Consider the following 8,750-nt stretch of genomic DNA (forward strand, 5'->3'; position numbering starts at 1 on the left):
AAAATATATCTTTTGCATGGAAAACTGTATGAACAAATTTTTTTACACCTTCAATTGGAGTCTGTTCAGGTTCTTCTTCAATGGTTTTCTTTAGTTTTGATCTCCTAATATAAGTTTTAAGAGGCCTTGTTTGAACATCAGGTCGATACAAATCAATAATTTTCTGCAGTGTTCCCGAGAAACTGAACTTGACCTTCTTAATTTTACCTTCTTGTAGGGAAAAATGTAATTTTATCCAACAAATGAGGGGCATCTATGGCCCTTCCTTCAACCTAATGAATAACTAACTTCATGAAGTCACCAGAAATATCAAGCTTGTGATGATTCATAATTGTCCTAAGGAAAAATTGAATCAAGGATTTGTATAGTCCTTGGGGAACATATTGCATTTTTAATCCATTCCTTGGAACAAATACTTTTTTCCCACATATTTTACTGGCCATTTCAATATTTTCTAGCTTATGGGTTTTCTTGGAGTTAAATATTGCTCCCCCTATGTATGGAATTTTTGTTTCTCTTGTAATCAGATCAAGGTCCAAGTTAATCCTCTACCCAAATATTTTTAATTCCATGGCTTTATCATCATAATTTTCTATGGCCTCATCTATCTCATCATTTTGGAAATCAAACTATCCAAATATAAATTTATAAAACTCTACTCTTCTCAGTATATTTAGCAGACTACTGGACAATTGTTTGTATCTCTCCATGTGTCGATACACTCTTTGAATTTTTTGACTGTGAACTTCTCTTGGGAACCCCATGTGTCAACAATTTTTGGGGAAGAGGATGTCCTTGTTTCAATTGAGGCCATTGTTGTTTGGGTTCAAGGCATGCTAGATAAATGCACGCTGAATGTAAGAATGCACACTGAATGCAAGAATGCAAGTTGAATGCGAAAATTCATACTGAATAAACAATGAGGAATGCACTGTAATAACCCTTGGTTGATTTCCCACATAAATAAAATAACACCAAGGTAATCATGGGACACTTATTCCAAGCTTAACGGTGGGCAGGCATTATAGTGGGAATCACTTGCAGTTTATTAATGGCTATGGAATTTATCAAAGGCAAAGAGGCAATAAATGACATTTAATTAAGGAAATAAAGGAAAATAGGACAAAAGGAAGATGAAGAGACACAAAAATATATGTAAGGGAAATTCGAGATAAATTAGAGGAAATGAAAGAAATGGAAAAAAGGAAAGGAAGAGGCTAGACATCAATGATAAAAAAGCACCTAAGAAACAATTGACAACTTTTGCTCATCCTTTGATTAGGTTCAATAAAGGAGAGAGAACAAGCAAGGAAGCAAGTAAGCAAAGGAAAGCAAGAGAGTGTACGAGGAAGTTTGGACAATAGAAAGTAAGGACATAAATTAGCTTTGGATTGCAAGTAACAATGTGTGTGAGATTTAACATGTTGGGTTTCGAATGCATGGTGCATGCATTTGTTTATTTTTTATGTTTGTTGTTATTGGCATGAGATTTGCTTGGATTGACATTGATTTCAACCTTGCCCTTCCATTTCTTGGGTAGCCGCATGGTGTTTTGGGTTCCTTGTTTTGGTTTAAGCTTTGGATGACCAGTAAACTTGGATCCTGGTTGAGATGGTATCGAGAAAATTCACAAGGTTTAAGGGTGGAGATGGGCTTCTCTTGGAACTCTTGACTGATGGGCGGAGATAGGAAAATTCCTCTAAAGCTAGGAAGGAATTCAAAGGCATCCAATCTTGTTTTGATGTTAGTGATTTTTGGACCTATTTAGGTGAAACCATTGTGGTTGAGGGTTAAGGTGGTTTGTTATCTAGAAATCTTGGTTATTTCTATTTTCATTTAACGCATAGGATTTGACATTCATGCTTGGAATATGGCACGGGGGGTGATTGGATGAAAGAGAGATTTGGTTCAGCCCAATCTATGGTCGGGTGGTATGTGGAAGTCCCTGACTTGGTTGGATTTTGCATATGTTAATATGATACATTCTCTTATTGTCATTGATGAGCAATTATATTGGTTATTATGTTGATCTTATGGCTGTATAACACCCTCCTCCCACATTGATCCAAGCTATCTTGTCCACCATGGTAAACATGTGACGAAGATTTAATATGATATGATTCAACTCCCCAAGTACAATTAAGAAAGTTAAACTGACATGAAAAGGCCAATCTAACCTTAGACACCTGCTACAGAACCTTCAGGATTCAACCAACCATTCCAGGTGACCAACCTCTGAGGCAACTTGTTTTTTCACTGCCCTAGACCCTCAATTGCTCCCATGACAAGGAATGCATGCGACTGGGACCCTCCAGTCACTCCCATAATAGGACATCCATGCGACTGTGGCCTTTTTTAGGTAGTTCTTTACCAACGATCCCAGATCTTGTGCCACTTTTTTAGGGCTAGAACTCAGGCCACTGCCCAAAACTTCATGAAACTTCTAGAAATGATAAATAACATAGAAACAAGGGTACTAATGCAAACACTTGAAAAAGGACTCGACCTCACCCCTACTATTCATGACAGGTGTTGGTGCTCAAATTGTCCCCATGTATGAACAGATCGAATAATCATTCACTCAGGACTGAGAAGTCCTCCTACTCTAGGTGCTATAGGCTGACCTCCAGTGCACCACATGGGGTAAACTTGATACAAATTATAAAATTTTCAATAGGCAAAGATAATAGGGTCAGTTATTGATAATTTTCTTCGTTGTAGTGGTTTTATGGTATCAATAGAAAAGAGAGTTCTAACAATAACACTTTCTGAAAGCTTTAACCCATATGCAAAAGGTGAAACTAACAAATAAACATCAAAAGAGATTATAACAAGTTGAAGGAAAACTGGAAAAAGAACAAACACCAAAGGTATAAGATGCAGAATCATTCAAAGATGATAAAATATTATTGCAACATGTACAAGTATCTTCCTACTTTCCATCTCAACTGTCTCGTGACAACCATGATAAATATTAAATATTGAAGCATAACTTGCAGAGATGAAATGGAAATTCACAGACTTTGAATTGAAAACTGCACGATATATTGATAAACACAACATGTAACACTGTAACAATCATAACGGTAAAATAATATTTGCCATAAGTTAAAAGGCAAGCTACTAAAATTAATGACAATAAAATGTTATTCATTCAATCATCCGGATCGATAGTATAATATCAGAATATGAACAACTAAACAAAATATTTCTCTAAACAAGAATAAACCTCAGATTTAGATTTATGTGATTGTTACTTACACTCACACGAATACAACACAATGCATCTAAAACATCAAGGAAAGATTTCAAAAATGTGGTAAAAGAATGTGTAACATGTACATGCAGTTTCACAAAACCAAAAGTACCACTTTTGTCAATCACCCCCCCCGTACGGGAAACAAGGCCTTAAATACTTAGTTTGAAAATATAACTAATCAAATAACTATCTCAATTGTAGAAAATTAAAATTTAAAATAAAATAACTCTCAAGGTAAAAGCTCATGTGTCATGTTGCCTTCGCGGCTTTGGAGTTTTGATTTTCTTTATTGTGTGTGTAGAGGAAAGCGCATGGGACCCACACATTTTGGCTACTGTTTCTTGAGTTGTAATTAAAATAATTTCGCTCCAGTCTTTTGGCTGCTCCATTATAGATTGCATTGGTTGAACAACTTGAGTCATTGAGGAGGCCTATTCCATAACGAGACTTGATTTCAAATGGTTCCTTAACTTAGCCATTTTATCCCATTCTGCTGCTGGAAACCAAGGCACATTTTTATACTTTGATATAAACACTACCAACCGTGATCTGATTTGATAGCAAGCTTTAGGAAGGCTCTATATAATTTTTTTAATTCCAACCAGGATTCTCTTCTAAGGCCGTTAATGACTGTAGTTGTTGAAATCACCTCTTCACCTTATATAGCCAAGCAACCAAGATCTTACTCTATACTTTGTAGTTTATTACAAAATTATTCTTGAGATATTACCCAATTATATTTCCCCCAAAATTAGGGCACACCAAACCTTCCGAGGTAATTCCAATCTGCTTTAAAGGTGTCTATCTCCTTAGTGGCCTTCTCGAACTCCTCTCGCATTACTTGCATCACAACATGCCTTTCTTTTAGCATATAGAGAGAATAAATACATTGATCTATGGCAGGAAAATCCATCTCTTTCAAGGTATCATCCTCCAAAGTATTGATAAGATCAATGAGGGTGTCAACATCTTTTAATCTCTCATCAAGAGCCAAGGCTGTATTTTTTTCTTCCAAGTTTGCACTTTTAATAATACCTTTTTTACAATTTGAAAGGATCTCGATGTAAGATTTTACTGTAGAGATATTTTATCTGATTTACCTCCATATTTCCCCTTTTTCCTAAATCAACACTTGTTTACCTGTGTGGGTAAGTTTAATCACTTCCCGGAGGGTCTTAATTTCACCATGCGATTCCTTTAGTGCAACTTGAATTTTTTCAATTTCTTCATTTTTTCGATCTACCAAGTTTTATACTCTATACTCAGATTTTTCCCTTTCGAATTGGGCTAGTTCCATCTCTTGTTTCAACTAAGTTATCTTAAGGTTAAGTATATTGGAATCCTTGGTTTCAAACATTTGAGCAGAATTAAGGGCTTGATCTACCGATGCTTTATATTCCATCAACAACTTAAGATGCTGCTCTTATTTTTTGCAGGATTCTTTTCTTAGCAACTCCATTTGTCTAAGAGTCTCTTGGCATTATTCCTCCTTGAGACGCAAGGCCATTTCCATCTCTTGGAGATGGTATTCAACCTATTCCTTTCTTTCTAATGCCTGAATCAAAACATGAGGGTCATGATCATGAATTTTTAAAATAGCTTGCAATGCTTTTATCTCCTTTTCCTTTTCTTCCAACAGCTTCTTGATGGGCCCAATGTCTTTAGACTACCTGGACTATCGGATTATTATCTCTTCTAATTCCTTTATCCGGTTTGTTTTTGTTTTCAAGGCCACGCGTGCCACATGCAACTGATCAGAAACCTTCTCAAACATAGCTTGCATTTTTCTGTTTCCTGCATTTGCATCTAACAATCTTCGTGCCACGATTTCAACCATATGTCGATGAAGATCGATAACGTCCATATCAGACACCTTCCCCAAGTTAATAGCCAAGGAAGAAGTCTGAGATCCAAACACCTGTTGGTTCTCCCCAGTTTCTAGAGAGAGACCTGCGAGATTAAAAATATTCGCTTCGAAGTCCGGTGGTAGAAATAAATTATTGTCCACCTGCAGAAGATGCCCCTTTAAGTGTTGGAATCTCTGCTAACTGAGATTGCTCTGATAATACAACCAACTCCACACCAGTCTCTATTATCTGTTCTCCTTTAATAAAAACATATTTAATATCAAGGGCTTGTGCCCTTTAATCCTTCGACATTATATCATTGATAACTTGTTGCATCCCTTTATTCAACTGCTATGCCTCTTGTTCAAATACGTCAATGTCAATGTCGTCTTCTCTTACCTTTACCCACCGCTATGTATTTGAAGGGATTGTAACTTCAACTTTTCTCTTCATGATAATAGATGGAGTGACAAGGATTGCATTGACTACTTTCATCTGCTTTTCACTATGGCTAATAATGACGTCAGTTGTTTTCTCAATTTCTGTAGGTAAAGGTGGCATCGTCTCTACGATATCATCCATAGGTATCAAAACATTCACCACCTTTTCTTATTCAGGTATAGTCTCATGAGAATAGGCTAACAACTCTGCCTGTTTCTTCAATGTTGAGATGATCCCTAAAGGATGATAATGCTAGCTACTATCCTGCATGAATCCGAAAGACAACATTTCCTTTTCCAAGATATCCATAACATTTTTATTCTTAGCAATTAGAGGTGAGATTACATATGGATAATTAAATAATGCTCCTTTCTTTTTAGAAACAAAATGAAACTCATTTACAATTGTTTTTTGCCTAAGAAACTCATAAGCAAATAATAAAGGTGAGACATACTTGGGTAGCTGAAAGGAATGCTTTTCAAAACCGTATAAATGAATCGCAGTAAAATTAGGGTAGAGAAACCATATTCATATACTCTTCTCTTTAGTAAGCCTTAATACTTTCCTTTGTTGTTCTGAGATTCTATCTATCATTGCTTCTGTTATTTTAATCTTCAAAGGATAAGCAAAACAATTCATATATTGAGAATACGAGTGAGGAATACGCTGAGGATAAATTACATCAGACCATTTATATATTTCCTTCTCTTTATTATCAATATTTGTGATAGTCATGAGGAGATTAGTAGAAAGGAAATAGTTATGGTAATTAAAGAGAACCATGTGAATTAAATAGGTACAATGTCGACAAGAACTGAACAAGATGGTAGTACATAGGTCAATTGTAAGCACTCGAGTCAGATACTTTGGAAAATTTATTGTCTCACGGTCTGAGTGGAGGGTGAGGAGTTGTATGGATAAAAAGATAGACTCATCCATTTTGGCATTGTCCGCTAGTCCAAATATAACAGAAAAGGGAGAATTAAGGGTTTGAAAGAAGGGTTTCAAGGATTGAGTCACTATAGGATATTGCAGTTTAAGCTTAGGACTCAGATCCTCTAGCAAGGTTTTCATAAATTCCAGTTTATCATCCTCTGCCCAAGTGATGAATTCTTGGTCTAACCCCTTTTTAGTTATGTCGATTCCCTGAGTAGGAATACCTATCATCTTGGCCATTATTTCTTCTTCTAATTTCAGGAAGACTCTTTGAATGGACTGAAATAAAAAGACTTGTTGTTCAAGGTCGTAATACCTAGCAAGCAATTGAATAGAATCGGGGTCTAAGTGAACATAAGGAAGGGTGGCACCTAATATTTCAGAGTTCAAAAGACATCTATCTTCATCTGATATGCTAGTAGAACGAGTCAAAGTCTTTTTAAGAGTGAGGATATCAGTAATACATACTCTAATATCTTGAACCCCAACTAGTTCATTTACTAGAGCTTATTTACTCATAGACTCATACATTATTGATTTATGTGACTAAGTTACTAGCGCAATGAAACAAACTAAGCGAGAGTAACTTAACCGGTCAATAGAAGGGAATTATGCGCGTTGCAACCCATTAGAGATTAGCTTTTTCCATTAACAAGTCCTTAGAGCAACATTTAGAAGCAAAGGCGGAATGAATGAATGAATCATGTAAAGTTAGTGGAATTAAGGTTAAATCATTGTTACATAATTAATTAATGCATGCAATAGTTTCCACGCTCTGATTGGTGGAACATCGCCCAAGGACATGAGCCCTTCTGATTGGGGATGGGAAGATAATTAAACTCTGTGCAAGTACGATCTTGATAATCGTTGATGATCGAGGATCATACGGCTAAGATGATATTAGGTTGACAGGATGGGTTAACTTTCGAGCATGTCCCGACCCGATATGAAACGTGGGCCATCCGATAAAATTCATTTATACGGTCATGATTCATCAGGTGTTGATTCAACCCTTAACTCCCGTGCATGTTTGAACGCGACGAGGAGCGCCCAGAAAACTACTGCACATCTAACGATAACTGGATGATAAGTTTGATCGGACCTTACACTCATCAGGATTTCTAATAATGTTAACACTATGTCATGAATAATTGTAATGTGCACTCTCCACCATCCATCTCACAAAGATATGAATCGACCGCTCAGATTAGCAAGCACGTTAGCATGTATCCCGATTTCCTTAACTCAAAAGGGGTTCTGATTAATTAACTCTATAAATATTCCATTAAGGTTTCAGAAGGGGGAATTAGGAGATAAAATTTGCTCCATCTAGGGATGGTTCTTCCCTACAAAGGTCCAAGAACAAAGACCCTGTGCCTTCAGTTGGGTTATGGAGTCTAGAATAAACAACGATGGGGAATTTTAAGATGGGATAACACCATACTGACGTCAACCTAGTACGGGTTTGGCATGAAAAATATTTTTGAGATGTGATGGATAAAAGTGAGGCATTAATGCATAAATGACGTGAAATAATTAGGAGGAATATAACAAAACCGTTGGGTTAGTCAGAGGTTATTATCCCAAACTACATGCGATAAGCTGAGTGAATTACGATGGTGAGTGTTGCAGGCAGTACCAGAGGAAGGCGCGAGACTCTCCATGATAAATTGGAGAGGCTATTTTTCCTGCTGACAGAGATGGAGGAGTGGATGGTTTATATAGAAGATAAGTTGGTGCTCCTTACTGGGATTTACAACACCGTCCAGGAGGTACACACAAGGGAAGCAGTAGGAAGCACTCCTCTCACAGACTCTGAGAACCTCGGCCGAAACGTAATATAGGTTTCTGACAGATAATTATCTTAAGATAGATTAAGAAATCGTGCTATGATAAAATTTTGTATAATGTGTAATAATAATGAGCATCATGTCTCACATTTTGATGATTTTTATGGATTATGCCTCATTGGCTCTTAGCCTATGATATATGTCGATTTTATAGCTATGAACTTATGAATATGAGTGATTTTTTTTCTTTAGAAAATTGTTAATTTGCTGATGAATGAAGCCTTTAGATACTCCTTTACTAAAGATTATTTTAATTCATATAATTAAACCTCATGTTCTATCAACTATATTTTCTTTTATTTTCTTTTTTACTTTTTCAAATGAGCTTTAAGATGATAACTTTACAACTTGTCCATCATGTAATAGTTCAAAAGGAGACTTAATATAGATCTAGAGACTAAACCATTAAGACCAGCT

This window comes from Pinus tabuliformis, chromosome 9 (assembly GCF_031772625.1).
Source record: "Pinus tabuliformis cultivar Carrire ecotype Pingquan chromosome 9, CPIR1, whole genome shotgun sequence".
In the NCBI taxonomy this organism is placed as follows: domain Eukaryota; kingdom Viridiplantae; phylum Streptophyta; class Pinopsida; order Pinales; family Pinaceae; genus Pinus; species Pinus tabuliformis.